The sequence below is a fragment of the Schistocerca piceifrons genome, chromosome 1, assembly GCF_021461385.2.
Source record: "Schistocerca piceifrons isolate TAMUIC-IGC-003096 chromosome 1, iqSchPice1.1, whole genome shotgun sequence".
Lineage (NCBI taxonomy): Eukaryota > Metazoa > Arthropoda > Insecta > Orthoptera > Acrididae > Schistocerca > Schistocerca piceifrons.
Genome location: NC_060138.1, coordinates 266,020,412 through 266,046,965, shown reverse-complemented (window position 1 = coordinate 266,046,965; position 26,554 = coordinate 266,020,412). Strand labels below are relative to the sequence as shown.

The window sequence follows — 26,554 nt, the reverse complement described above, 5'->3', positions numbered from 1 at the left end:
CATTCACAGTGGCACCGACAACTCGCGTCATACGCCGTCGCCAGAGGTCGGCCGTTAGCGTGGTCATAATGCGTCCGATTTCCTTTGTCAGTTTTTGGCAGGGTCAAAGGAGATTAGGTTAGGTTAGAATCTATTCTATGCACGAAGTAGGTTATATTTTAATCTTTTAGGATGGGGTGGATACCACGACGCCTCTGTGTTTGGATACAAGTGCTGCATAGTGGCTTCTGATATTGAAGAGAAGCAGAATGCATGCGAATGACCTTTCCTATCTCGTAAAGAACGTGACGAGTACTATACTTTCGATATATATTAAGATGGTATCTGTTTTTTCAGACATGTCCGAAAGAACAGATACCATCGGTGACCATGCAGCTAATTAGAATGAAATTACAATGAAATGAACACCCTTAGCTGCTAACAGGCCGTTGACGTACGTCAACGGGGACAGATGAAAATGTGTGCCCTGACCGGGACTCGAACCCAGATCTCCTGCTTACATGACAGACGCTCATTCTAATTAGCTGCATGGTCACCGATGGTATCTGTTCTTTCGGACATGTCCGAAAAAACAGATACCATCTTTATATATATATATATATATATATATATATATATATATATATATATATATATATATATATATAAGGCTCACCAGCCATTTGACCATCTTCTTCTTCTGTGCGAATGCAGTGCCCGAACTCTTACGGGAATCGGCAACGCGCCGCGAGTAATGAGTATAATGGGCGGGGGCACTACGAATGTAGTGCGGGACAATACGTTGAGAATGTGGGTTTCGCGGGAGGCGTGCCAGAGATAAATCCCTGCAGTCGCACTATCCTCTGTGTCCTCGGTGGCTCAGATGGATAGAGCGTCTGCCATGTAAGCAGGAGATCCCGGGTTCTGTCACTTACTCGAGATAATTCGTGGTGCCCTTGAAAAGAAAGCTATAAACAGTGTTTCGCTGTATTTGTTTAAAGTTGTGCAGACGTACGTCAGTCAACCTTCAATGACTGCTATTTAGCACACGAGTGAAAGACAAGCATAAAGACTAGCGTAAATGGTTCAAATGCCTCTGAGCACTATGGGACTTAACGTCAGAGGTCATCAGTCACTTAAAACTACTTAAACCTAACTAACCTAAGGACATCTCACACATCCATGCCCGAGGCAGGATTCGAACCTGCGACCGTAGCGGTCGCGCGACTAGCGTAAGATACTCTGATAACCTACAGCACATAAAAATGGAAGTAAGTACCGTACATCAAATTTGTAAACCACTTGTCAACGTAATCACTACCCTACTGGTACAAAATCACAGTAAGCAGCAATAATAATAATTAGTAGGCAACTAATGACAACCTACCACAAAAAGATGCAGTACAGTAGCTATAAGTTTATAGCATACGCCACCTTTTCACTTGAACAAATTATTTTTTTAGGTTATGCTCTGTCCCTAATGTTTCCAATAGAGATTTCGTCTATTTGAGGTTTCCAATAAACATGGGATTTCAGTCCACAGATTCCGAACCATATCCAGATGATGACATTTTCATCCTCAGGATGCCACAAACTCACTCTTTCTTGGACTAAGCTTTTCAGTTTCTCACGCTCCATATTTCGTGTGCGAGAACGTCGGTCGATTTTACCGAAAAAAACGAACTGATTTGAATTTCAACGATTGTCGTCCGCAGTCTGAACGTTCGGGAGATAAGATCGGCTATAGTGTGACAGCGCACATGGTGGCGTAATGATTTGAAAAGATCGGTCATCTCCGGCCGATGTCTATCAACGGCGGAATCCACCGATGTCGAAGTCACTGTGACCGCAGCCTAACACATACCGTCGCGACGCTCCTGCTAATATTTGTTATACGCAGCTACAGCAGCGCGCCCAGTGGCCGATAAGACGATAGTGAAACACAAAAAGATTTCTGGTAACACACGCTTAGTTCGCTGTCACGCTACATGGAGCACTGCAAGTTTATCATTTCTTCATATTGCTTCCTTATTGTTTAACTTTTAATTCTCCGTGCTTGTTTTCGTTTCATAGTTAACAGAAATAGGTTTCATCACAATGTGCTTCCGATTACGACTTCGCGTGTGTATTGCACTCTTTGAATTCCTTTGTAAATGTGTTACACGTATTCTGATTGAGTTCTTCTCGCATCCGTAATGTTGGGTGGGGTAAATGATTCCAAATTTGTTTTTGGTGCCGTGTAAAACAGAAGCTGCTTTCGTTGCATGGTGTTCAGCGGACTTACGTGTACCTATTATTGCTTACGAATCAGTGTGAAATGCTCGATTTATATGCACTGTAAGTATATTGCTCGTATTCTACTTTATTTTTGAAACTTCCTGGCAGATCAAAACTGTGTGCCGGACCGCGACTCGAACTCGGGACCTTTGCCTTTCGCGAGCAAGTGCTCTACCGAATGAGCTACCCAAGCACGACTCAAGCCCCTTCCTCACAACTTTAATTCCGCCAGTACCTCGTCTCCTACCTTCCAAACTTCACAGAAGCTCTCCTGCGAACCTTGCAGAACTAGCACTCCTGGAAGAAAGGATATTGCGGAGGCATGGCTTGCTTAGCCACAGCCTGGGGGATGTTTCTAGAATATCAGCGCACACTCCGCTGTAGAGTGAAAATTTCATTCTACTTTATTTTTGTTCGCAACCGTTTTCCGAGATTTCTATATTAGTAGGTTTTGACGGTATTGGTATTCAGCTTAATTGTATATTGCTCTGAATAATGTAGCATGCAGTTTACCGTGTCTTACCGAGTATGGATGTAGATGTAGATGAGTAAGCCCTACGCTTTGTAGTCTTAGTGACCAGAACATTCTTCCTTGCAAAAGCTAAAAATGCGACAGTAGTTACGCAAATGTTTTCACACGTTATTAACAGATACTGCAAACAATGCATTTTAGCAGATGTCGATGAAAATTTCGATGGCCTTCATTAAATTCGAGAATAATAAAAACAGATAATAACAAAAAAAACATAGAATACGAGCAATATACTTACAATGCATTTAAATCGAACAGTTCATAAACGAACTCGTAAGCAGTAACAAATCACATGAGTGCACAGAATACCGTGTGATGAAACCAGTTTCTGTTTCATATGAAATAAAAACGGATACGGAATCATTTATCCCACCCAGTATTACACATGAGAAAAAAATTAAGCAGAATACGAGGAGCATATTTACGTAGCAATTACAAAAATGCAATACGCGCAAGACGGTGGTAATCAGGAGTAAAATTTCTACTTGATAACAGCCACACGCACGAAATTGCAATATTGGGTTTTACAAATAAATACACTCAACCACCAGACTACCACGCCCACACATAAAGTATAAATGAAAAGTATTATCTAGCAATAATATGGATTTCCACGCCATATTGCTCACATTCAAAGTTCACTGCCACGCCACTTGCAGAGCTACTGTCGTCCTGTGTCCGTGTCGTAAGACGGGCCTTGCACTTCTGATACTTTGGTGTTCTGTGACCAGTAAGCTACACTGTTGAATACGACGTCCGATGACTGCAATTACCATCGTTCTTACTGATCTGTAACACGGTTTTTCCAAAAGGCGGCGTATGTAGCGCTAAGAATGGAGCACCTGCTATTCTTTAGGTTACCGTGACAGGTATGTAGCATCACATTACAGCACTGTTTATTTGTGATTCCCTTGTAACCAACTCTCACTTAGTAAAGTTTACGTTTATTCTTAGGAGCACGAAGTGGCTAGTACACAGTAGAAGATATGACCTTCTGCAGACAGATGTCGTGTATATATATATAACATCGTGAAGTTTTGTTCCCTTGACTTTATGAAACATTTCTTAAGAGTGCCCTGGAGAATCAGTATGTCTGTTAGAATAGAGCATGGTCCTTACATTTTTATAGAAAGGCCACGAAGCTTGTTTAGCTTATTACTTTGACTGTTTATATACAGGGTGTTACAAAAAGGTACGGCCAAACTTTCAGGAAACATTCCTCACACACAAAGAAAGAAAATATGTTATGTGGACATGTGTCCGGAAACGCTTACTTTCCATGTTAGAGCTCATTTTATTACTTCTCTTCAAATCACATTAATCATGGAATGGAAACACACAGCAACAGAACGTACCAGCGTGACTTCAAACACTTTTTTACAGGAAATGTTCAACATGTCCTCCGTTAGCGAGGATACATGCATCCACCCTCCGTCGCATAGAATCCCTGATTCGCTGATGCAGCCCTGGAGAATGGCGTATTGTATCACAGCCGTCCACAATACGAGCGCGAAGAGTCTCTGCATTTGATAACGGGGTTGCGTAGACAAGAGCTTTTAAATGCCCCCATAAATGAAAGTCAAGAGGGATGAGGTCAGGAGAGCGTGGAGGCCATGGAATTGGTCCGCCTCTTCCAATCCATCGGTCACCGAATCTGTTGTTGAGAAGCATACGAACACCTCGACTGAAATGTGCAGGAGCTCCATCGTGCATTAACCACATGCTGTGTCGTACTTGTAAAGGCACATGTTCTAGCAGCACAGGTAGAGTATCCTGTATGAAATCATGATAACGTGCTCCATTGAGCGTAGGTGGACGATACTAAAATGAGCTCCAACATGGAAATTAAGCATTTCTGGACACATGTCCACATAACATCTTTTCTTTATTTGTGTGTGAGGAATGTTTCCTGCGGTACCTTTTTGTAACACCCTGTATTTTCGCTCGGTGTGATTCGAAAATTGTTTGAACTCAGGTCTGAATATTATCACTAGTAAAGGGGTGCCATGGAACCAGGGGCAATGAAATAGTCAACGCTCTTGTTATCAACCATGGGACGAAGAAGTATGAACATGTTCCTTACCATGGACCTTGTCCGCCCCTGGTAGCTGAGTGGTCAGCGCGACGGAATGTCATACCTAACGGCCCGCGTTCGATTCCCGGCTGGGTCGGAGATTTTCTCCGCTCAGGGACTGGGTGTTGTGTTGTCCATATCATCATCATTTCATCGCCATCGACACGCAAGGCGCCGAAGTGGCGTCAACTCGAAAGACTTGCACCAGGCGAACGGTCTACCCAACGAGAGGTTCAAATGGCTCTGAACACTATGGGACTTAACATCTGTGGTCATCAGTCCCCTAGAACTTAGAACTACTTAAACCTAAACAACCTAAGGACATCACACACATCCATGCCCGAGGCAGGATTCGAACCTGCGACCGTAGCGGTCACGCGGTTCCGGACTGAAGCGCCTAGAACCGCACGGCCACACCGGCCGGCCCCAACTGGAGGCCCTAGCGACACGGCATTTCCATTTCCATGACCATGGACCTTCTGCAAGACATGAGGCGGCAGATAAAAATGTTACGGAACAATTAGTGGCGCCACCGAGCGAGGTGGCGCAGTGGTTAGACACTGGACTCGCATTCGGGAGGACGACGGTTCAATCCCGCGTCCGGCCATCCTGATTTAGGTTTTCCGTGATTTCCCTAAATCACTCCAGGCAAATGCCGGAATGGTTCCTCTGAAAGGGCACGGCCGATTTCCTTCCCCATCCTTCCCTAATCCGATGAGACCGATGACCACGCTGTCTGGTCTCCTTCCCCAAACCAGCTAACCAATTAGTGGCGCCTAATGTCTCAACTACGGGGTTGTTATGTAACCATACTACCGAGCGCTTGATACATACCACAGAAATTCTCTGGTCACCACGTTCTGCCTTCGCTTTAAACAGGGACGTTTCCTGCTGCATCTCTATTGGCCACGTGTGACTGCTTCATCCCTACGTGATTGTGGCACGGAGGAGGACATCGACCTCCCTGTCTTCTGCTGTCAACTGAAACACCACGCGACGACCAATTTCTTCCACGAGAAATAAGACACTACTCACAACGCTTGATATGTCACTGTACAAACTCATATATAAGGTTTTATCGACTGAGCATATCAGTATATGGTTACTATGTTTCCAGCATATGTCAGTATTGTATGTGATTCATGGGTGAGGATGCATATGTCATTTAAATGGTTGCATTTCATGTATCAAAGGCTGGCTGAGCAGATCTTGTCCGAAGCCAATAAACACTGAAAAAATACTGTCACTAGAGACCGAAATTGAGTATCTGGTATGAAATATCGAGGTCCGTAACTAGGATAAATAAATATAAACTGATCTTTTTGCTGTTCCTGTCTGCTCCACGATCTCTCACGCGGCAATGAAAGTTTTGTTTTGAAAACATTTACCAATGTCGGAGGCGTTTTCATCGACTGAGTTTAACGCAGACAACTGCTAATATCAACAGGTTGTAACGTCTGAAGCCATCGGAAACATTACTTCATTGCACTGGATTGTTCTTATAGACTGGGAACAGCTGACTGTGACTGGGTATTGCTGTCCCCGTATTTGTGGTGGAACTCACTGCACGTTGGAGAAGTAGCTGTCACTGATCGTCCGCGATGGCTTACCTGAAACAATATGAAACACAAATTAGATTCAAGTGACGAGATGAAGTACCAATGCTATATTTACAAAATTTATTTCCCTATTTCTTGCCAGCTGCGGTGCAATGTGTGTTACTTTTCGAGTGATCTTTGTATGACCGTGAATGTTTCTCATTTTGTTCGTTAGCACTGGAAGCATATTACTTTTTACAGATAACAGCTCACAGAAATATTCCGAAGGGAAAAAAATCAAAACACCTAGAAGGAGCTGGGCGACGTAAACGGAAGTTGGTAGGCATGTTTCTACATCTAAAAGATGATGTCTATTCAGATTTCGCTCCAGCCTCGTAGGAGTGTCATTAGTGTCCATTATAATTATCCGGGCTGTTATGCCGTGGTCGGTTGATGAATTCTGTGTCGATTCCCAACGTTTCGTCTCCGACTGCGGGAGACATCTTCAAGGGGGTCCGTAGCTCGATGGAAGGCCCAACACACCCACTGGCTCGCTACTGACTGCCGCTAAATTCCGTGTCCGCGCGCTCCCACGCTGCGGTGTGACGTCACGTGTTTTGAAAACGTCAGTGCAATTGGCCGGTGTCCGTCGCCGTCGATCGCCGTTGCCATCACCCAGTAGTGGACGGGTGGTACACATCTTCTTTAACACCGGCATCCGTATACCGTTTAATTTCACACCCTCCTCCTTTCGGTTGAAATTATTTGGGTGTTTAGCGATTTCGATTGCCTCCCTGTAGAGCCTTTCGTAATATCCGCTTGTGGCCGCTAGTACTTGCGTCTCCTCGAAACGAATATTGTGGTTCCCTGGCTGGAAAGCATGCTCCGCAACAGCTGATCGTTCCGTTTCTCCTCTTCTACAATTTCCCTTGTGCTCTTCCAAATGTTTAGAAACCGTTCTTTTAGTGGTACCCACATAAACATCACCACAGCGGACACGGAATTTAGCGGCAGTCAGTAGTGAGCCAGTGTGTGTGTTGGACCTTCCATCAAGCTACGGACCCCCTTGAAGATGTCTCCCGCAGTCGGAGACGAAACGTTGGGAATCGACACAGAATTCATCAACCGACCACGGCATAACAGCCCGGATAATTATAATGGATATGAATTTCCGGCCGTGAAAGTCTACATTTTAGTGTCATTAGTACCGCAACTATGGGGATGCAAATCAGGTTTGCTTTAAATACTCGCTGTAACGGTCGTGAGCATTAGTTACCTTTGGGATTGGACCTGGTGAGTTGACATTAGTCAAAAATGCCGTTAAGGCGACAAAGACGCCATCATCAACGCTTCACTGACTTCAACGAGGGCCACGCGGGATTAGCCGAGCGGTCTGTGGCGCTCCAGTCATGGACTGTGCGGCTGATCCCGGCGAAGGTTCGAATCCTCCCTCGGGCACGGATGTGTGTGTTTGTCCTTAGGATGATTTAGGTTAAGTAGTGTGTAAGATTAGGGACTGATGACCTTAGCAGTTAAGTCCCATAAGACTTCACACACATTTGAACTTTTTTTTTTTTTTTTTTTAGTTTATCGAGGTCATGTAATAGGGCTACGAGGAGCTGGATGTTCCTTCTGCGATACTGCAGAAAGACTTGGCAGGAATGCAGCGCTGTACGTGATTGCTGGCATCGGTGGTCACCAGAATGTGCGGTCGCAAGCACACTGGGCTCCAGATGTCACGTGACCGACAAGGAAGAGCATTGTGTTCGGCATACGGCTCTGGCGCATCTTAAAGTATCTCCAGCAGCAATCTGAGAAGTAGTTGGCAACACAGTGACACAACGAACTCTAACAAATCGGTTACTTCAAGGGCAAATCCAATCCAGACGCCCTGTAGCGTGCATTCCACTGACTCCAAACCACCGGCAAATGCGACTTCGGTGGTCTCAAGCGGGAGCTCATCTGAGAGTAGGGGGGAGATTTGTTGTTTTCCGATGAAAGCTGGTTCTGCCTCGGTGCCAGTGCTGATAATATGTTGGTTAGGAGAAGGCCAGTTAAAGTCCTGCAACCAACCTTTCTGCATGCTATACACACTGGATCTACACCTGGAGTTATGTTCTGGGGTGCGATTTCGTATTACAGCAGGAGCACTCATGTGTTTATCTCACACACTCTTGACTACAAATCTGTACGTCAGTCTGGTGATTCGACCTGCTGTGCTGCCATTCATGAATAGCATTCCAGGGGGCGTCTTGCAACAGGGTAACACTTGGCAACATACTGTTGTTTAACTCAACATGCCCTGCAGGATATGGACACTTTGGCTTGGCCTGCTCGATGCGGACATCATCGGACGAAACTCCAGCGTCATTCACAACAAGCATTGACCGACCAAGTGCAACAGGCGTGGAACTCCGTCCCACAAACCCAGTCAAGAATGCCTATAAGGCGACAAAGACGCCTTTATCAGTACGTCACTGAGTTTAAATGAGGTCGCGTAATACAGCTACTAGAATCTGGCAGGAATGTAGCACACTCTATATTACTGCTGGCAGCAGTGGTCAGGAAAATGTAGGTCACAAGAAGACTGGGGACCGGAAGGCCAAGTGACCCTACCGAGAGAGAAGACCATCGTGTTCGGTATATGGCTCTGCATCCGCGACAGTAATCTGAGCTGCAGTTGGCACCACAGTTCAAAAATGGCTCTGAGCACTATGGGACTTAACATCTGAGGTCATCAGTCCCTTAGAACTTAGAACTACTTAAACCTAACTAACCTAAGGACATCACACACATCCACGCCCCAGGCAGGATTCGAACCTGCGACCGTAGCTGTCACGCGGTTCCAGACTGAAGCGCCTAGAACCGCACGGCCACACCTGCCAGCGGCACCACAGTGACACAATGAAATGTTGCACATCCGCTTCAACGGCAGCTCCGAGCAGGACGCCCAGTAGTGTGCATTCCACTGACCCCAAACCACCGCCATTTTGCAACACATGACCTCACTGGAGGGCAGGGTGGAGGTCTGTTGTGTTTCTGATGAAAGTTGGTTTTGCCTCGCTGCCAGTGAAGGAGGCCAGTTGAGGGCCTACAACCAACATGTAGTCGTGATAGACACGCTCGACCTATACCTGGTGTTATGGTGTTGGGTGCAATTTGGTATGACAGCAGGAGTACTCTCGTGGTTATCCTACGCACCCAGACTGAACCTGGTGACTCGATCTGTTGGCTGCCACTGATGAACAACGTTTCAGGGGGCGGTTTTTCAACAGCATAACGCTCGCCCACAGTACAGCTGTTGTAGCCCAACATGCTTTACGGAGTGTCGGCATGTTGCCTTGGCCTGCTCGATCACCAGATCTGCCTCCAATCGACCACATATGAAACTTCACCTTATGATAACTCCTGCGTCATCCACGACCAGCATTAACCGCCCCTCTACTGACTGACCAAGTGCAATATTAATTATTTTTGGTGTTTTTTTTTCGTCTGTTTAATTCAAAATGTCAACTCACAGTAAAGGTTCAAAGCGTCTTCCTGTTACTACTAGTAACACATTAATTTGTGAAGCAATTGACAATTGCAAATGGTATTTATAATCTCGCAGATTTTCATGAATCGTTGATAGTCTCTCCATGAGGAACACGAAATGCGGTAAACTCTCTCAGGTGTCCAAACAGATTGAAATGCAGTGGACGAATGTGCAAAGCTATGCAACTGGTCTTCCTGTATCTATCCAATGGTCCCAGCAGACATCAGCCGGGAACAGCTCCAAAAATGCACCAAAAAATTTGTTGGCGCCCCAAAACATGTAACATGCCCTTTCTAGTTGCTTAAGTCACATTTTGTATGCCATGAAGTGTTAATCAGAAGGTCGACTTTCATCGGTAAAATCACATTTCAGTAAAATCTCTGAGCATTTTAAGAGCTATATTTATACAATTTTATTCACTTTTTGGGAATGAGTAAGACAATCCTAAAATTGGTTCAGGTGTTCTGGATATGAAAGGTGTCTCTGTAAAGGCAATTTGGAATGATACCAGGAAGGCTGCAAACAGGGCTGAAATTTCTAACACTCATATTCCCCCTCATTAACAGACTGGTACCATGATGGCTCAAGAGTTGTCCTATTAACTGATCCCTTCCTTTAGTCATGTTGTGCCATTAATTTTTTTTTCACATTCAGCACTTCCACTTTAGCATGGTAACTGCGTGACTATGGAAATAAAAGTCTTATTTAATTTATTATGGTAGCCTTATTGGCTATTCTTGTCGAACTCTGTTCACTGAAATGAATGGAAGGCTTTCTAATGAAAAGCTTCTACTGAATTTTTCAATATCTTTTTTATTTCACCAATAAATATTCCGAATCACTGCATCATCTGGGTTTCACTTATTACCGGAGGACCTTCACTGCGATGTCAACACACCAGTAACGCTAATCTGTTAGAGTTATAGATCCTTCCTAATTGCGATTTACGAAGAATTACAGCAGTATACAGCTTTATCTTAAAATTTATGCTTCCGAATTATGGTGATTTCTGTTGTATATGACATCACACTTAAACAGTTTCCACATGTTGTATACATTATTATATAAATATGCATAGTTTTCAAAAATGAAGTGACAATTTTCAAGGAACATCGTGAATTTCATAGATATTTAAATAATGCAAAGGTGATAGATAATTTACATGTTATGCAACACAACTTCAAAAATGTGCTTTTAGTTACATTTTCTGTGAAAAAAGTAGTATTATCCGCCGTTCTCGTGAATGGCTGGAATTAAACATGAATCTGTCACAAAACCAAAGTGAATTATTTAACAAGCATGTAGCTTCCGTACAAGAACAAACAATAGTTTACGTTGTTGGAGTACAATGATCAAAAAACTTTTTATACAATAACAGTTTATTAATATGAGAAATTAACACACATATTAATAATGAATGCATACATGTAACAAGAGGGAGTAGTAGGAGAAACGTTGTAACTCGTAAGAGAGAGCAAATGGTTGGGAGAGAAACACAAATGGCGTAAACTGTTAAAGTATCTTAATTAGTGTGTCTGTAAAGGTTTAGTTGTACTGTGTAACATCTAAGTCATTTATTATCTCTGTACCACGTAAATATCAGTGAAACTCGTGGTGTTCCTTAAAACTGCCATGTCATCTTTGAAAACTGCCTTCATCATACTTGAAGTCGACAGCTGATTGATACTAATATTAATGATTAATTGGAACCACCACAGCTGTATTGATACATCTTTTATTATGTCAGTACCGGTTTCGACCTGGTAGAACATCATTAGTTTGCCAAGTTGTGTCTACATCACGATATAAGATATGTAGTTGAGGTATATATGGCACAACAAATGTGTATTAATACAGCTGCGATGGTTCTCATTAATATTTGAAAACTTCGTATACTTGTGTAGCCGCGTAAAAGCGTGTGGAAACTACTTCAGTGTGTTGTCATATACAATATAAAGCATCGAGATTCGCAAACACACTATACGTTTTAACAAAATTCTACATATATTCTGTGAATCTTGCACCACACCTTCGTAAACAGCAATTAAAATAGAACCATAACTCCCACAGAGATAAGTTTCTAATATGTTGACATCGGAATGGGGGTCCTTCCGTAACAAGTGAAGTCCTGACGGTGAAGCTGTGCTTCGAAATACAACGTGGGGAAGTAAAAACAATGTTGAAATGAGAGTAGGTGAACTGCATTATTAGATTTCCCTTTTGCTTCGTTTATGTTTCTTTCGGCACAACTCGCCTGAAGTGCCAGTTGCTTCAGCCTCGTATGAGAGCGGCACTGAGCGGGACTCCGTGGAGGTAAGGAGAGAAGCGCCCTGTTTGCTGCGGCCGCTCTCCTACCAGTAAAACATCGGCTGCTGGCCCACCTGGGTACCGTCAGGCCGCGAAAGAGCGTGCTAAAAGGCGCGTTTATCTTTCCCGCCATCCTCGAGAGCTGTCTCGTTACAGTAAAGCAGCGAAGCCCAGCAGGCTGTAATTTTGTGTCAGCGTGCTTTCCCTCCTCCGCTGCAGGCGCCGTTAACCTACGCTAGGGCAGCGACTGTCAGTTCTGAAGTAGCTCGTGCGACTCCTGCTGGACGACAAAAATTTCACCATCGTATTTTGCCAGCTAGGGGATCATAGGCGTCGAGTTTCTCAGTTCTGAGCTACATCCCGAAGCTCGTGACCGTGTCTTATACATTGAAGCGCCAAAGAAACTGATACAGACAAGCTTATGCAAATACAGAGATATGTAAACAGGAAGAATTCGGCGGTGCGGTCGGTAACGCCTACATAAGACAAGTGTCTGGCGCAGTTGTTAGATCGGTTACTGCTGCTACAAAGGTAGATTTAAGTGAGCTTGAACGTTGTGTTGCAGTCGGCGCACGAGCGATGGGACCCAGCATCGCCAGGATAACGATGAAGTGGGGAATTTCCCGTACGGCCATTTCACGAGTATACGGTGAATATCCGGAATCCGGTAAAACATTAAATCTCCGACATCGCTGCGGCCGAGAAAAGATCCTGCAAGAACGGGACCAACGACGACTGAAGAGAATCATTCAACCTGACAGAAGTGCAATCCTTCCGCAAATTGCTGCAGATTTCCATGCTGGGCCATCAACAAGTGTTAGCGTACGAACCATTCAACGAAACATCACAGATATGGGCTTTTGGAGCCGAAGGCCCACTCGTATACCCTTGATGACTACACGATACAAAGCTTTATGTCTCGCCAGGGCCCGTCAACACCGACATTGGGCTGTTGATCACTGGAAACATGTTGTCTGGTCCGAAGAGTCACGTTTCAAATTGCATCGAGCGGATGGACATGTACGGGTACTGAGACAACCTCATGAATCCATGGACGTTCCATGTCAGCAGGGGACGTTCAAGCTGGTGGAGGCTCTGTATTGGCGTGGAGCGTGTGCAGTTGGAGTGTTATGGGACCCCTGATACCTCTAGATACTGTACGACTCTGACAGGTGACACGTACGTTAGCGTTCTGTCTAGATACGACACAAGAGAAATTTGTTAACATCCAGTATTGATTTAAGTGTCAGGAAGTCATTTCTGAAAGTATTCGTACGGAGTGTAGCCATGTATGGAAGTGAAACATGGACGATAAATAGTTTGGACAAGAAGAGAATAGAAGCTTTCGAAATGTGGTGCTACAGAAGAATGCTGAAGATTAGATGGGTAGATCACACAACTAATGAGGAAGTATTGAATAGGATTGGGGAGAAGAGAAGTTTGTGGCACAACTTGACTAGAAGAAGGGATCGGTTGGTAGGACATGTTCTGAGGCATCAAGGGATCACCAATTTAGTATTGGAGGGCAGCGTGGAGGATAAAAATCGTAGAGGGAGACCAAGAGATGAATACACTAAGCAGATTCAGAAGGATGTAGGTTGCAGTAGGTACTGGGAGATGAAAAAGCTTGCACAGGATAGAGTAGCATGGAGAGCTGCATCAAACCAGTCTCAGGACTGAAGACCACAACAACAACAACAACGACACTTACGTCTAGATAGGGGACACGTAAGCATCCTGTCTGATCACCTGCATCCATTCATGTCCGTTGTGCATTCCGACGGACTTGGGCAATTCCAGCAGGACAATGCGACACCCCGCACGTCCAGAAGTGCTACAGAGTAGCTCCAGGAACATTCTTCTGACTTTAAACACTGCCACTGCCCACCGAACTCCCCAGACATGAACATTCTTGAGCATTCCTTGCAACGTGCTGTTCAGAAGAGATCTCCACCTCTCGTACCTTTTACGGATTTATCGGCATTCCTGCAGGATTCACGGTGTTTCCCTCCAGCACTACTTGACGCATTTGTCCAGTCCATGCAACGTCGTGCTGCAGCACTTTTGCAGGCTCGCGGGGGCCCTACTCGATATTAGGCAAATGAACCAGTTCCTTCGGCTCTTCAGTGTAGAACGAGGGCATGTCATACTGTTTACAGTATTTCTTCAGCCTGGTGTGGAGGACATCTGGTGCCTCTTTAGTAATGCGAACATTTTGATCCGTTGTGAGACGGCGGCCTGTTTCAGTCCTTTCTCCTCACATTTTATCCTACTTGCATACTGAATCCGAATACGAGATTCTCTTGCTCCATTTACTTCCTGATTCGGTTCTTATTTGTCAACGTTTCACCTCTATCACGCGCTGATTACAGCAGTGGTTAGCGGCTAGCTTGTAGCAATGTCGGTGACTCGCCTCTCTGTACGTAATCTAACATTTCATTGTCCTACCTCTACACCGATACTCTGCAAATCTACGTGACTGGTAGAGGGTTTATCGAACCACCTTCACAGTAATTCTCTATTATTCCACTCTCTAACAGAGCGCGAGACGGCCGGAGTGGCCGTGCGCTTCTAGGCGCTACAGTATGGATCCGAGCGACCGCTACGGTCGCAGGTTCGAATCCTGCCTCGGGCATGGATATGTGTGATGTCCTTAGGTTAGTTAGGTTTAATTAGTTCTAAGTTCTAGGCGACTGATGACCTTAGAAGTTAAGTCGCATAGTACTCAGAGCTATTTGAGCAGGCGCGCGGAAAAACAAACACCCATATATTTCCTTGCGAGCTCTGATTTCCCTTATTTTATTATGATGTTCGTTTCTCCCCGTGTAGGTCGACATCAGTAAAATATTTTCACATTCGGAGTAGAAAATTGGTGATTGAAATTTCGCGAGAAGAATTCGCCGTGAAGAAAAACGTCTTTGTTTTAATGATGTCCGTCCCAAATCCCGTATCATTTCCGTGACACTCTCTCCCCTATTTCACGATTATACAAAACATACTGCTCTTCTATGAACTTTCTCGATGCACTTCGTTAATCATACCTGGTAAGGATCCCAATCCGCGCAGCAATACTCCAAAGGAGGACGGACAAGCGTAGTGTAGTCAGTCTCTTTAGTAGATGCTACATTGTCTAAGTATTCCGCCAATAAAATGCAGTTTTTGGTTTTCCTTCCCCACAGCATTTTTTGTGTGTTCTTTCCAATTTCATTTGTTCGTAATTGTAATTCCACGATATTAAGTTGAATTTATAGCCCTTAGATCAGACTGATTTATCGTATAACCAAAGTTTAACGGATTCCTTTTAGCACTCATGTCGATGAACTCTCAGTTTTGGTTATTTAGGGTCAACTGCCAATTTTCGCACCATTTAGACATCTTTTCGCAATCATTGTGCAATTTGTTTTGACCTTCCGACGAGTTTACTAGACGATAAACGACGATATAAAAGGAAGAGCAGATGGGCTATAAAACTACCTTGGACAACGCCAGAAATCGCTTCTTTTTACTCGGTGACTATGCATCAATTACTACGAACTGTGCTTCTCTAACAGGATATCACGAATCCAGTCACATAATTGAGACGGTATTCCATGAGCACGCAATTTCACAACAGGCCGTTTGTGTGGTAGAGTGTCAAAGGCCTTTTGGAAATTGACAATTACGGACTCAATTTGAAATTCCTTGTCAATAGCACCCAACACTTCGTGTGTGTAAAGAGCTGCTTCTTTTTTACAAAAACGATGTTTCCTAAATCCGTGTTGACTGTGTATCAATAGATCGTTCCCTTCAAGGTAATTCATACTGTTCGAACACAATATATGTTCCAAAATCCTGCTGCGTATCAACGTTAATGACATGGGCCTGTAATTATGTGGATAATTCCTACTACCTTACTTGAAAATTGATGTGACCTGTGCAACTTTCCAGTCTTTCGATACAAACTTTTCGTCGAGCGAGCGGTTGTATATACTGTCAATTATGGAGCTATTGCATCAGCATACTCTGAAATGAACCTAATTGATATACAGTCTGGGCCGGAAGACTTGCTTTTATTAAGTGATTTAAGTTGCTCAACTACTCCGAGGATATTAACTTCTAAGTTACGTTGGCAGCTGCTCTTGTTTACAATTGTGGAATATGTACTTTGTCTTCTTTGGTGAAGGAATTTCGGAAGGCTGTGTTTAGTGACTCTGCTTTGTCAACAATGTCATCGACAGTATTTCCATTGCTATCGCGCAGAAAGGGCATTGACTGTATCTTGCCGCTAACATACTTCACATACGACCAGAATCTCTTTGGATTTTCTGCCAGGTTCCGAGATAAGGTTTCGTTGTTGAAACTATTATAAGCATCTAGCATTGATGTCCGCGCTAAAGTTCGAGTTTCTGTACAAGATCTTCAAGCTTGGAGATTTTGCGTTCGTTTGAATTTGGCATCCTTTTTTTTCATTGTTTCTGCGACAGTGTTCTGACCCTTTTGTATTCCAAGAGGGATCAGTTCCGTGGTTTGTTAATTTATTTGGTACGGATCACCGGTGGTCTAGGAATAGCCGGCACGTTAGCTGAGCGTGTTCGGTCAGAGGGTTAGCTTTCTTTTTGTTGTTTTTTTTTTGTTTTTGTCATCAGTCTACTGACTGGTTTGATGCGGCCCGCCACGAATTCCTTTCCTGTGCTAACCTCTTCATCTCAGAGTAGCACTTGCAACCTACGTCCTCAATTATTTGCTTGACGTATTCCAATCTCTGTCTTCCTCTACAGTTTTTGCCCTCTACAGCTCCCTCTAGTACCATGGGAGTCATTCCCTCATGTCTTAGCAGATGTCCTATCATCCTGTCCGTTCTCCTTATCAGTGTTTTCCACATATTCCTTTCCTCTCCGATTCTGCGTAGAACCTCCTCATTCCTTACCTTATCAGTCCACCTAATTTTCAACATTCGTCTATAGCACCACATCTCAAATGCTTCGATTCTCTTCTGTTCCGGTTTTCCCACAGTCCATGTTTCACTACCATACAATGCTGTACTCCAGACGTACATCATCAGAAATTTATTCCTCAAATTAAGGTTGGTATTTGATATTAGTAGACTTCTCTTGGCCAGAAATACCTTTTTTGCCTTAGCGAGTCTGCTTTTGGTGTCCTCCTTGCTCCGTCCGTCACTGGTTATTTTACTGCCGAGGTAGCAGTATTCCTTAACTTCATTGACTTCGTGACCATCAATCCTGATGTTAAGTTTCTCGCTGTTCTCATTTCTACTACTTCTCATTACCTTCGTCTTTCTCCGATTTACTCTCAAACCATACTGTGTACTCATTAGACTGTTCATTCCGTTCAGCAGATCATTTAATTCTTCTTCACTTTCACTCAGGATAGCAATGTCATCAGGGAATCGTATCATTGATATCCTTACACCTTGTATTTTAATTCCACTCCTGAACCTTTCTTTTATTTCCATCATTGCTTCCTCGATGTACAGATTGAAGAATAGGGGCGAAAGGCTACAGCCTTGTCTTACACCCTTCTTAATACGAGCACTTCGTTCTTGATCGTCCACTCTTATTATTCCCTCTTGGTTGTTGTACATATTGTATATGACCCGACTCTCCCTATAGCTTACCCCAACTTTTTTCAGAATCTCGAACAGCTTGCACCATTTTGTATTGTCGAACGCTTTTTCCAGGTCGACAAATCCTATGAAAGTGTCTTGATTTTTCTTTAGCTTTGCTTCCATTATTAGCCGTAACGTCAGAATTGCCTCTCTCGTCCCTTTAGTTTTCCTAAAGCCAAACTGGTCGTCTCCTAGCGCATTCTCAATTTTCTTTTCCATTCTTCTGTATATTATTCTTGTAAGCAGCTTCGATGCATGAGCTGTTAATCTGATTGTGCGATAATTCTCGCACTTGTCAGCTCTTGCCGTCTTCGGAATTGTGTGGATGATGCTTTTCCGAAAGTCAGATGGTATGTCGCCAAACTCATATATTCTACACACCAACGTGAATAGTCGTTTTGTTGCCACTTCTCCCAATGATTTTAAAAATTCTGATGGAATGTTATCTATCCCTTCTGCCTTATTTGACCGTAAGTACTCCAAAGCTCTTTTAAATTCCGATTCTAGTACTGGATCCCCTATCCCTTCTAAATCGACTCCTGTTTCTTCTTCTATCACATCAGACAAATCTTCACCCTCATAGAGGCTTTCAATGTATTCTTTCCACCTATCTGCTCTCTCCTCTGCATTTAACAATGGAATTCCCATTGCACTCTTAATGTTACCACCGTTGCTTTTAATGTCACCAAAGGTTGTTTTGACTTTCCTGTATGCTGAGTCTGTCCTTCCGACAATCATATCTTTTTCGATGTCTTCACATTTTTCCTGCAGCCATTTCGTCTTAGCTTCCCTGCACTTCCTATTTATTTCATTCCTCAGCGACTTGTATTTCTGTATTCCTGATTTTCCCGGAACATGTTTGTACTTCCTCCTTTCATCAATCAACTGAAGTATTTCTTCTGTTACCCATGGTTTCTTCGCAGCTACCTTCTTTGTACCTATGTTTTCCTTCCCAACTTCTGTGATGGCCCTTTTTAGAGATGTCCATTCCTCTTCAACTGTACTGCCTACTGCGTTATTCCTTATTGCTGTATCTATAGCGTTAGAGAACTTCAAACGTATCTCGTCATTCCTTAGTACTTCTTTGGGTATTGATTCTTCCTGACTGATGTCTTGAACTTCAGCCTACTCTTCATCACTACTATATTGTGATCTGAGTCTATATCTGCTCCTGGGTACGCCTTACAATCCAGTATCTGATTTCGGAATCTCTGGCTGACCATGATGTAATCTAATTGAAATCTTCCCGTATCTCCCGGCCTTCTCCAAGTATACCTCCTCCTCTTGTGATTCTTGAACAGGGTATTCGCTATTACTAGTTGAAACTTGTTACAGAACTCAATTAGTCTTTCTCCTCTTTCATTCCTCGTCCCAAGCCCATATTCTCCTGTAACCTTTTCTTCTACTCCTTCCCCTACAACTGCATTCCAGTCGCCCATGACTATTAGATTTTCGTCCCCCTTTACATACTGAATTACCCTTTCAATATCCTCATACGCTTTCTCTATCTGTTCGTCTTCAGCTTGCGACGTCGGCATGTATACCTGAACTATCGTTGTCGGTGTTGGTCTGCTGTCGATTCTGATTAGAACAACCCGGTCACTGAACTGTTCACAGTAACACACCCTCTGCCCTACCTTTCTATTCATAACGAATCCTACACCTGTTATACGTACCATTTTCTGCTGCTGCTCATCTGACCAGAAATCCTTGTCTTCCTTCCACTTCACTTCACTGACCCCTACTATATCTAGTTTGAGCCTTTGCATTTCCCTTTTCAGATTTTCTAGTTTCCCTACCACGTTCAAGCTTCTGACATTCCACGCCCCGACTCGTAGAACGTTATCCTTTCGTAGATTATTCAATCTTTTTCTCATGGTAACCTCCCCCTTGGTAGTCCCCTCCCGGAGATCTGGATGGGGGACTATTCCGGAATCTTTTGCCAATGGAGAGATCATCATGACACTTCTTCAATTACAGGCCACATGTCCTGTGGATACACGTTACGTGTCTTTAATGCAGTGATTTCCATTGCCTTCTGCATCCTCATGTCGTTGATCATTGCTGATTCTTCCGCCTTTAGGGGCAATTTCCCACCCCTAGGACAAGAGAGTGCCCTGAACCTCTATCCGCTCCTCCGCCCTCTTTGACAAGGCCGTTGGCAGAATGAGGCTGACTTCTTATGCCGGAAGTCTTCGGCCGCCAATGCTGATTATTTATCAAAATTTAGGCAGTGGCGGGGATCGAACCCGGGACCGAAGACGTTTTAATTTTGATTCAAAGACGCTACCCCTAGACCACGGGTCTGCTAGAGTTAGCTACTCTCTGTTATAAACAAACTTAGTGAATGGATCAACTATGAACTTGAACGAGTGTCATGGGACTACCGTCCCGATTCTTATTATTCCCTGTTGGCTCTTGTGCATGTTACATATTTTCCCGTCTCTCCCGGTAGCTTACCGCAATTTTTCTCAGAATTTCGAACATCTTGCGCCATTTTACATTGTCGAACGCCTTTTCCAGGTCGACAAATGCTATGAACGTGTCTTGGTTTTTCTTTAGTCTTGCCTCCATCATCAACTGCAACATCATAATTTCGTCACTGGTGCCTTTACCTTTCCTAAAGCCATACTGATCATCATCCAAGCCCTAATTTTCTTTTGCGTTCTTCTTTATATTGTTCTTGTCAACAACTCGGATGCATGAACTGTTACACTGATTGTGTGGTAATTCTCGCACTTGACAGCTTTTGCAGTCTTCACAATAGTGTGGATGATATTTTTTCCGAAAGTCAAACGGTATGTCGCCCGACTCATATATTCTACGCATTAACGTGAACAGTCGTTTTGTTGTCACTTCCCCCAATGATTTTAGGAATTCTGATGGAAAGTTATCTATCCCTTCTGCATTATATCATCTTAAGTCCTCCAAGGCTCTCTTAATTTCTGATTCTAATACTGGTTTCCCTGTGTCTTCTACATCGACTGCTGTTTCTTCTTCTACAACATAAACAAATATTCCCGCTACCAGAGGGCTTCAGTGTACTCCTTCTCCATATCCGCCTCTCCTTTGCATTTAACAGTGGAATTCACGTTGCAGCCGGCCGGGGTGGCGGAGCGGTTCTAGGCGCTACAGTCTGGAACCGCGCGACTGCTACGGTCGCAGGTTCGTATCATGCCTCGGGCATGGATGTGTGTGATGTCCTTATTTTAGTTAGGTTTAAGTAGTTCTAAGTTCTAGGGGACTGATGACCTCAGAAGTTAAGTCCCATAGTGCTCAGAGCCATTTGAACCATTTCACGCTGGACTCCTAATGTTACAACTTTTGCTTTTAATTTCCTCAAAGGTTGTTCTGACTACCCTACATGCTGAGTCAGTCCTTCCGACAATCATTTCTTTTTCGATTTCTTTACAATTTTCCGGCAGTCATTTCGTCTTAGCTACACTGCACTTCCTATTTATCCCTCAGCGACTTGTATTTATGTATCCCTGAGTTCCCTTTAGCGTTTTTGCGCTTTCTTCTTTCATCGATCAACTGAAGTATTTTTTCTGTTACCTATGGTTTCTACCCAGTTAACTTCCTTGTACCTACATTTGTCTTTCCAATTTCTGTGATTTCTCTTTTTAGAGATGTCCATTCCTCGTCAACTGTAGTACTGCCTACTGAGCTATTTCTTATTGCGATGTCTATGGCCTTAGAGGACTTCAAGCGTATCCCTTCATTCCTTAGTACTTCCGTATCCCACTTCTTTGCATATTTATTCTTCCTGACTAATCTCTTAAACTTCAGCCCACTCTTCATCACTGCTACGTGATCTGAGTCTATATCTGCTCCTGGATACGCCTTACAATCCAGTATCCGATTTCAGAATCTCTCCCTGACCATTATGTACTCCAACTGAAATCTTCCCGTATCACCCTCCACTTGTGATTCTTGAACAGAGCATACGCTATTACTAGTTGAAATTTATTACAGAATTCAGTTAGTCTCTCTCCTCTCTCATTCCTTGTTCTAATCCCATATTCTCCTGTAGCTTTTTCTTCTACTCCTTCCCGTAAACGGCATTCCGGTCACCCGTAACTATTAGATTTTTCTCTCTCTTTACGTACTGTAATAACCTTTCAATATCCTCATATATTTTCTCTATCTCTTCATCTTCAGCTTGCGTCGTCGGCATGTATACCTGGACTATCGTGTCGATGTTGCTTTGCCGTCGATTCTGGAAAGATCAGTCCTGTCTCTGAACTGTTCACAGTAACTCACCCTCTGCCCTACCTTCCTATTCATAACGAATCCTACTCCCGTTATACCATTTTCTGCCGCTGTTGATATTACCCTATACTCATCTGGCCAGAAATCCTTGTCTTCTTTCCACTGCATTTCACTGACCCCTACTATATCTAGACTGGGTCCTTGCTTTTCTCTTTTTAGATTTCCTATTTTCCCTACCACGTTCAAGCTTCTGACATTCCACGCCCCGACTCGTAGAACGTTATCCTTTCGATGTTTTTTCAATCTTTTTCTCATGGCCACTTCCCCCTTGGCATTTCCCTCCCAGAGATCCGAATGGGGGACTATTCTGCAATCTTTTGCCAATGGAGAGATCATCATGACACTGTTTCATTTACAGGCCACATGTCCTGTGGATAAACGTTTTCTGTCTTTAATACAGTCGTTTCCATTGCCTTCTGCATCCTCATGTCGTTGATCACTGCTGATTCTTCCGCCTTTAGGGGCAGTTTCCGAATCCTAGGACAAGAGAGTGCCCTGAACCTCTCACCGCTCCTTCGCCCTCTTTGACAAGGCCGGTGGCAGAAAGAGGGTGATTTCTTATGCCGGAAGTCTTCCGCCACCAGTGGCGAATCAAAATTTAAGCGGTGGTGAGTTTCGTAACACGGATCCAGGTCGTTTTGGGTTACTAATCAAACACGCTACACATAGACCACGGGTGCAAACTGGTGATGTGTTATGGCAACTGAAATTTCTGCATTCGTTTGTCGTGTCACGAGATCATCAATTAGTCGCGTCGGTAAGGTTACAGGACCAACAAACGTGGATTTTATCATAATTCAGTGACAATTTTAATTAAAGGACAATTATAACCTCTAAGACTAAAATTCACGACTGGAGATACTTTCGCTGGCATATGATACCGTGAGACCAACAGGCACCCGCGTAGCGAAACATTTATGGTACACTCGCATAAAATCATTGGTGGCATCGGTAGGACGAACGAACATTAGTTTGTGTTAATTATCAGACCCGGAATAAAGTATCTTAACGGTGATTTCTGCGTCATTATTTTGTTAGTAATCGAACCATGTGACTAAACAGCAAGGTAATAAATTTCACTGTACTCCTAACACATCAAGTGGCTGCAATACCAATTACTAATTACTACTGTTGTGTGATCATATCAGTTGTAAACATTATGGTGTCTTCTTGGTAGAGTCAGATATCTTTGGCCCTCACTGTGTGAATGCTACCCAAGCATGCAACTAAATAATGAGCAGTACAGTAGCATTCAAGCCAGGCCACCAGGAGGTGTGCGCGACGGCAGTAGAAGCCGCTGTCGTCGTCGTTGTCGTCGTCGTACCACACCTTTTCCTGCATCCGCAAGATCCTGTGCCAAAAACACGCCAGCATGGATCCTCCTACACGGCAGCTGTTTGGACTGGCGCACGAGCTTAGCAGAGTTGTTCCACCGCAGCGAGCAACCGACAGAGAGATCTCCGCTACATCTCGTTCTGGACTGCCACCATCTTCCGGGACAACACGTTGACTCCGCCTAGACTCTAAGTGTGATCGACGACGTACTGGCTGGAATTGGTACAATTTCTGCAATTTTCTTTCTTCCCCGATCAGACGGTGACCAGATTTTAATTTTTACGTCCACCCAACCCGACTTAGAAAATTTTCTAACTTGAAACTTCCTGGCAAATTAAAACTGTGTGCCCGACCGAGACTCGAACTCGGGACCTTTGCCTTTCGCGGGCAATTGCTCTACCATCTGAGCTACCGAAGCACGACTCACGTCCGGTACTCACAGCTTTACTTCTGCCAGTATCCGTCTCCTACCTTCCAAACTTTACAGAAGCTCTCCCGCGAACCTTGCAGAACTAGCACTCCTGAAAGAAAGGATACTGCGGAGACATGGCTTAGCCACAGCTTGGGGATGTTTCCAGAATGAGATTTTCACTCTGCAGCGGAGTGTGCGCTGACATGAAACTTCCTGGCAGATTCTGCAAGGTTCGCAGGAGAGCTTCTGTAAAGTTAGGAAGGTAGGAGACGGATACTGGCAAAAGTAAAGCTGTGAGACGGGACGAGAGTCGTGCTTCGGTAGCTCAGATGGTAGAGCAATTGCCCGCGAAAAGCAAAGGTCCCGAGTTCGAGTCTCGGTCGGGCATACAGTTTTAATCTGCCAGGATGTTTCATATCAGCGCACACGCCGCTGCAGAGTGAAAATCTCATTCCGGATTTTCTGTCTGACCGTCGATGTTTCTGCTGTGAAGTAGGACTGTAAGATACGTTGAATCTTGTTTCCATGACTTCAGCTAGAGTGCGGAATTTGTTAAATTTGTTATCAAACCCAAGAACTGAGGAACTTAGTTCATGCTGAACTTTATTCAGATTTCGCTCGTCTTTGAAGAGAGATGTGATTAATTACGCGTTTTTGGGAGTCGATAACTTCAAGTTCGTTTATATTTGAAGAACGATTGTTTGTTTGTTCGCTTTTGAACGAATTTTGTTTCATTTCAGGCTTAAAGGAATTTTTCCTCCGTAATACATCGAGGATTTTGTTAACTGTGTGTCAGAGAAATAGACTTGTTTTACTGTGATTACCTCCATCTTTAGTGGATATCTCTGCGGAACCATATATATCAGGGGGCGTTGCCAGTTTGTTATGTAAATGAGGAAATGAAGAAGATTATGGTTTTGAGCCGGTCTGCAGTCCATCCCAAAGATTTGCATCCACCTCTAGAATGCATAGTATCGCTGGTCGCTAGGAGGCGGGCGAATTTTTCCATCGATAGTTAAATTTGGTATGCAGGCTGGTTCGGGGAGAGTCTGTCAGCACGTTCTGTCTCGTGCTTGGATGATATGTTAGCCAGTCTCTAATAGTTCTGTTTTGAGTGGGTGAAGTCGCACCAGGCTAGTTATGATGTGGGGCCTTAAACAGGGCACGGTCCATTGCCACACCGAACGTTGATGGGGCCGGCTGGTATAGCTGCTGTGTGCAGTGGCGTTCACGGTCCAAAACGGGTTTGATGGATTGGATTTGAATAAATGGGGACGTCTGTTAAATTCTGTCTACACGGCTGTCCATCACTCACAGTAGACGGACAAATGGCTCATGGAACCTATTGGTGGAGCTTATGCAGCGCTCTATTTTGAAACCGGCGAGCATCGACCAGTTTACACGCAAATGACTTCTCGCCTTCGCCGTGAGATAGCTCGTTGAAAGTGATGCTAGCCCTTAATGTAATCAGTGTTACGCATTAATTGTAATGAGCTGCTAGAAAAATACTTCTGTGTGCTGTTATGACACTTGTGCAGAGTTATTCGTTTTGAATTATACGCTCGTAAAGCAGCGGGCGCCAAGCTGCGTGCAACTTTATTTGCCTGTTATGAATTTAACGAATATTCTCGCACATTTAATTCACAACTGTGCCTACTTGTAATTCGTTTGAGAACAGAGCGGCTAACAGTGTAAGTGTTTAGAAGTTTAGATTTGAGCTGTTAATTTTAATTGCTGGTTTAAGGTTTCGTATTATAGATACGTCTTTGAAGTTTATGCCAGTCTCTGCAAATTTGGGCAATCCATGTATTTTAACACGTTTAAGTGGTGTTCATTATTTATCTATTTGTTGGTTCAACGTCACATACAGTCCGACACTGGACTCGCATTCGGGAGGACGACGGTTCAATCCCACGTCCGGCCATCCTGATTTAGGTTTTCCGTGATTTCCCGTAATCGCCCCAGGCAAATGCCAGGATGATTCCTTTGAAAGGGCACGGCCGACTTCCTTCCCCATCCTTCCATAATCCGATGAGACCGATGACCTCGCTGTTTGGTCTCTTCCCCCAAAACAACCTAACCACAACATACCGTCCCATCCTCAGATGGGTTTTCTTTTAAAGGGTGTTTTAAATTAAATCAGTGGCTTACTGAAACACGGGGTGTTCAGAAAGTCTCTCCGCAGTGCCGTATCATAGTTAGCCGCGCGTGCGTTTATGCCACAGTGAATATACAGAAATGAAACTCAGTGAAATACAAGTTATTAATTCATTGAATATTCATTTTTACTTACACATTTTCACCTTATATGTTGAAAGTCTCCCCCCTGTTGTTGAATACACAATTCAGTTCGTCTAATCATGTTTCTAAACACAAGCTGTAACATTTCTTCTGTAACGGAAGCAGTGGAAGTGGATATTGCAGTTTTCAATTCATCGATGGCTATTGGACGGTTTTTATAGACAGTTGCTTTCTCTGCACCCCATAAGAAAAAGTCACGTGGTGTAAGATCAGGCGACAGTGGAGGCCAAAGTTTCTTTGAAATTATGCGATCACCAAAAACAGCAACAAGCAGTGACATTGAAACGCGAGGTGTATGCACGGTTGCACCATCTTGTTGAAAATAACCGTTCAGTATTTCACTTAACAAGTTCTCCTATGAATGGGTACAGAATATCACTGCAGTAT

The 26,554-nt window shown here is 43.9% G+C and overlaps 1 protein-coding gene across 1 annotated transcript in view; it reads right to left on the bottom strand.

The window, feature by feature from the left end:
• Positions 1-26,554, bottom strand: part of LOC124785867 — a 423,877-nt gene that overhangs the window by 279,717 nt on the left and 117,606 nt on the right. The gene's annotated exons all lie outside the window — the stretch shown is intronic.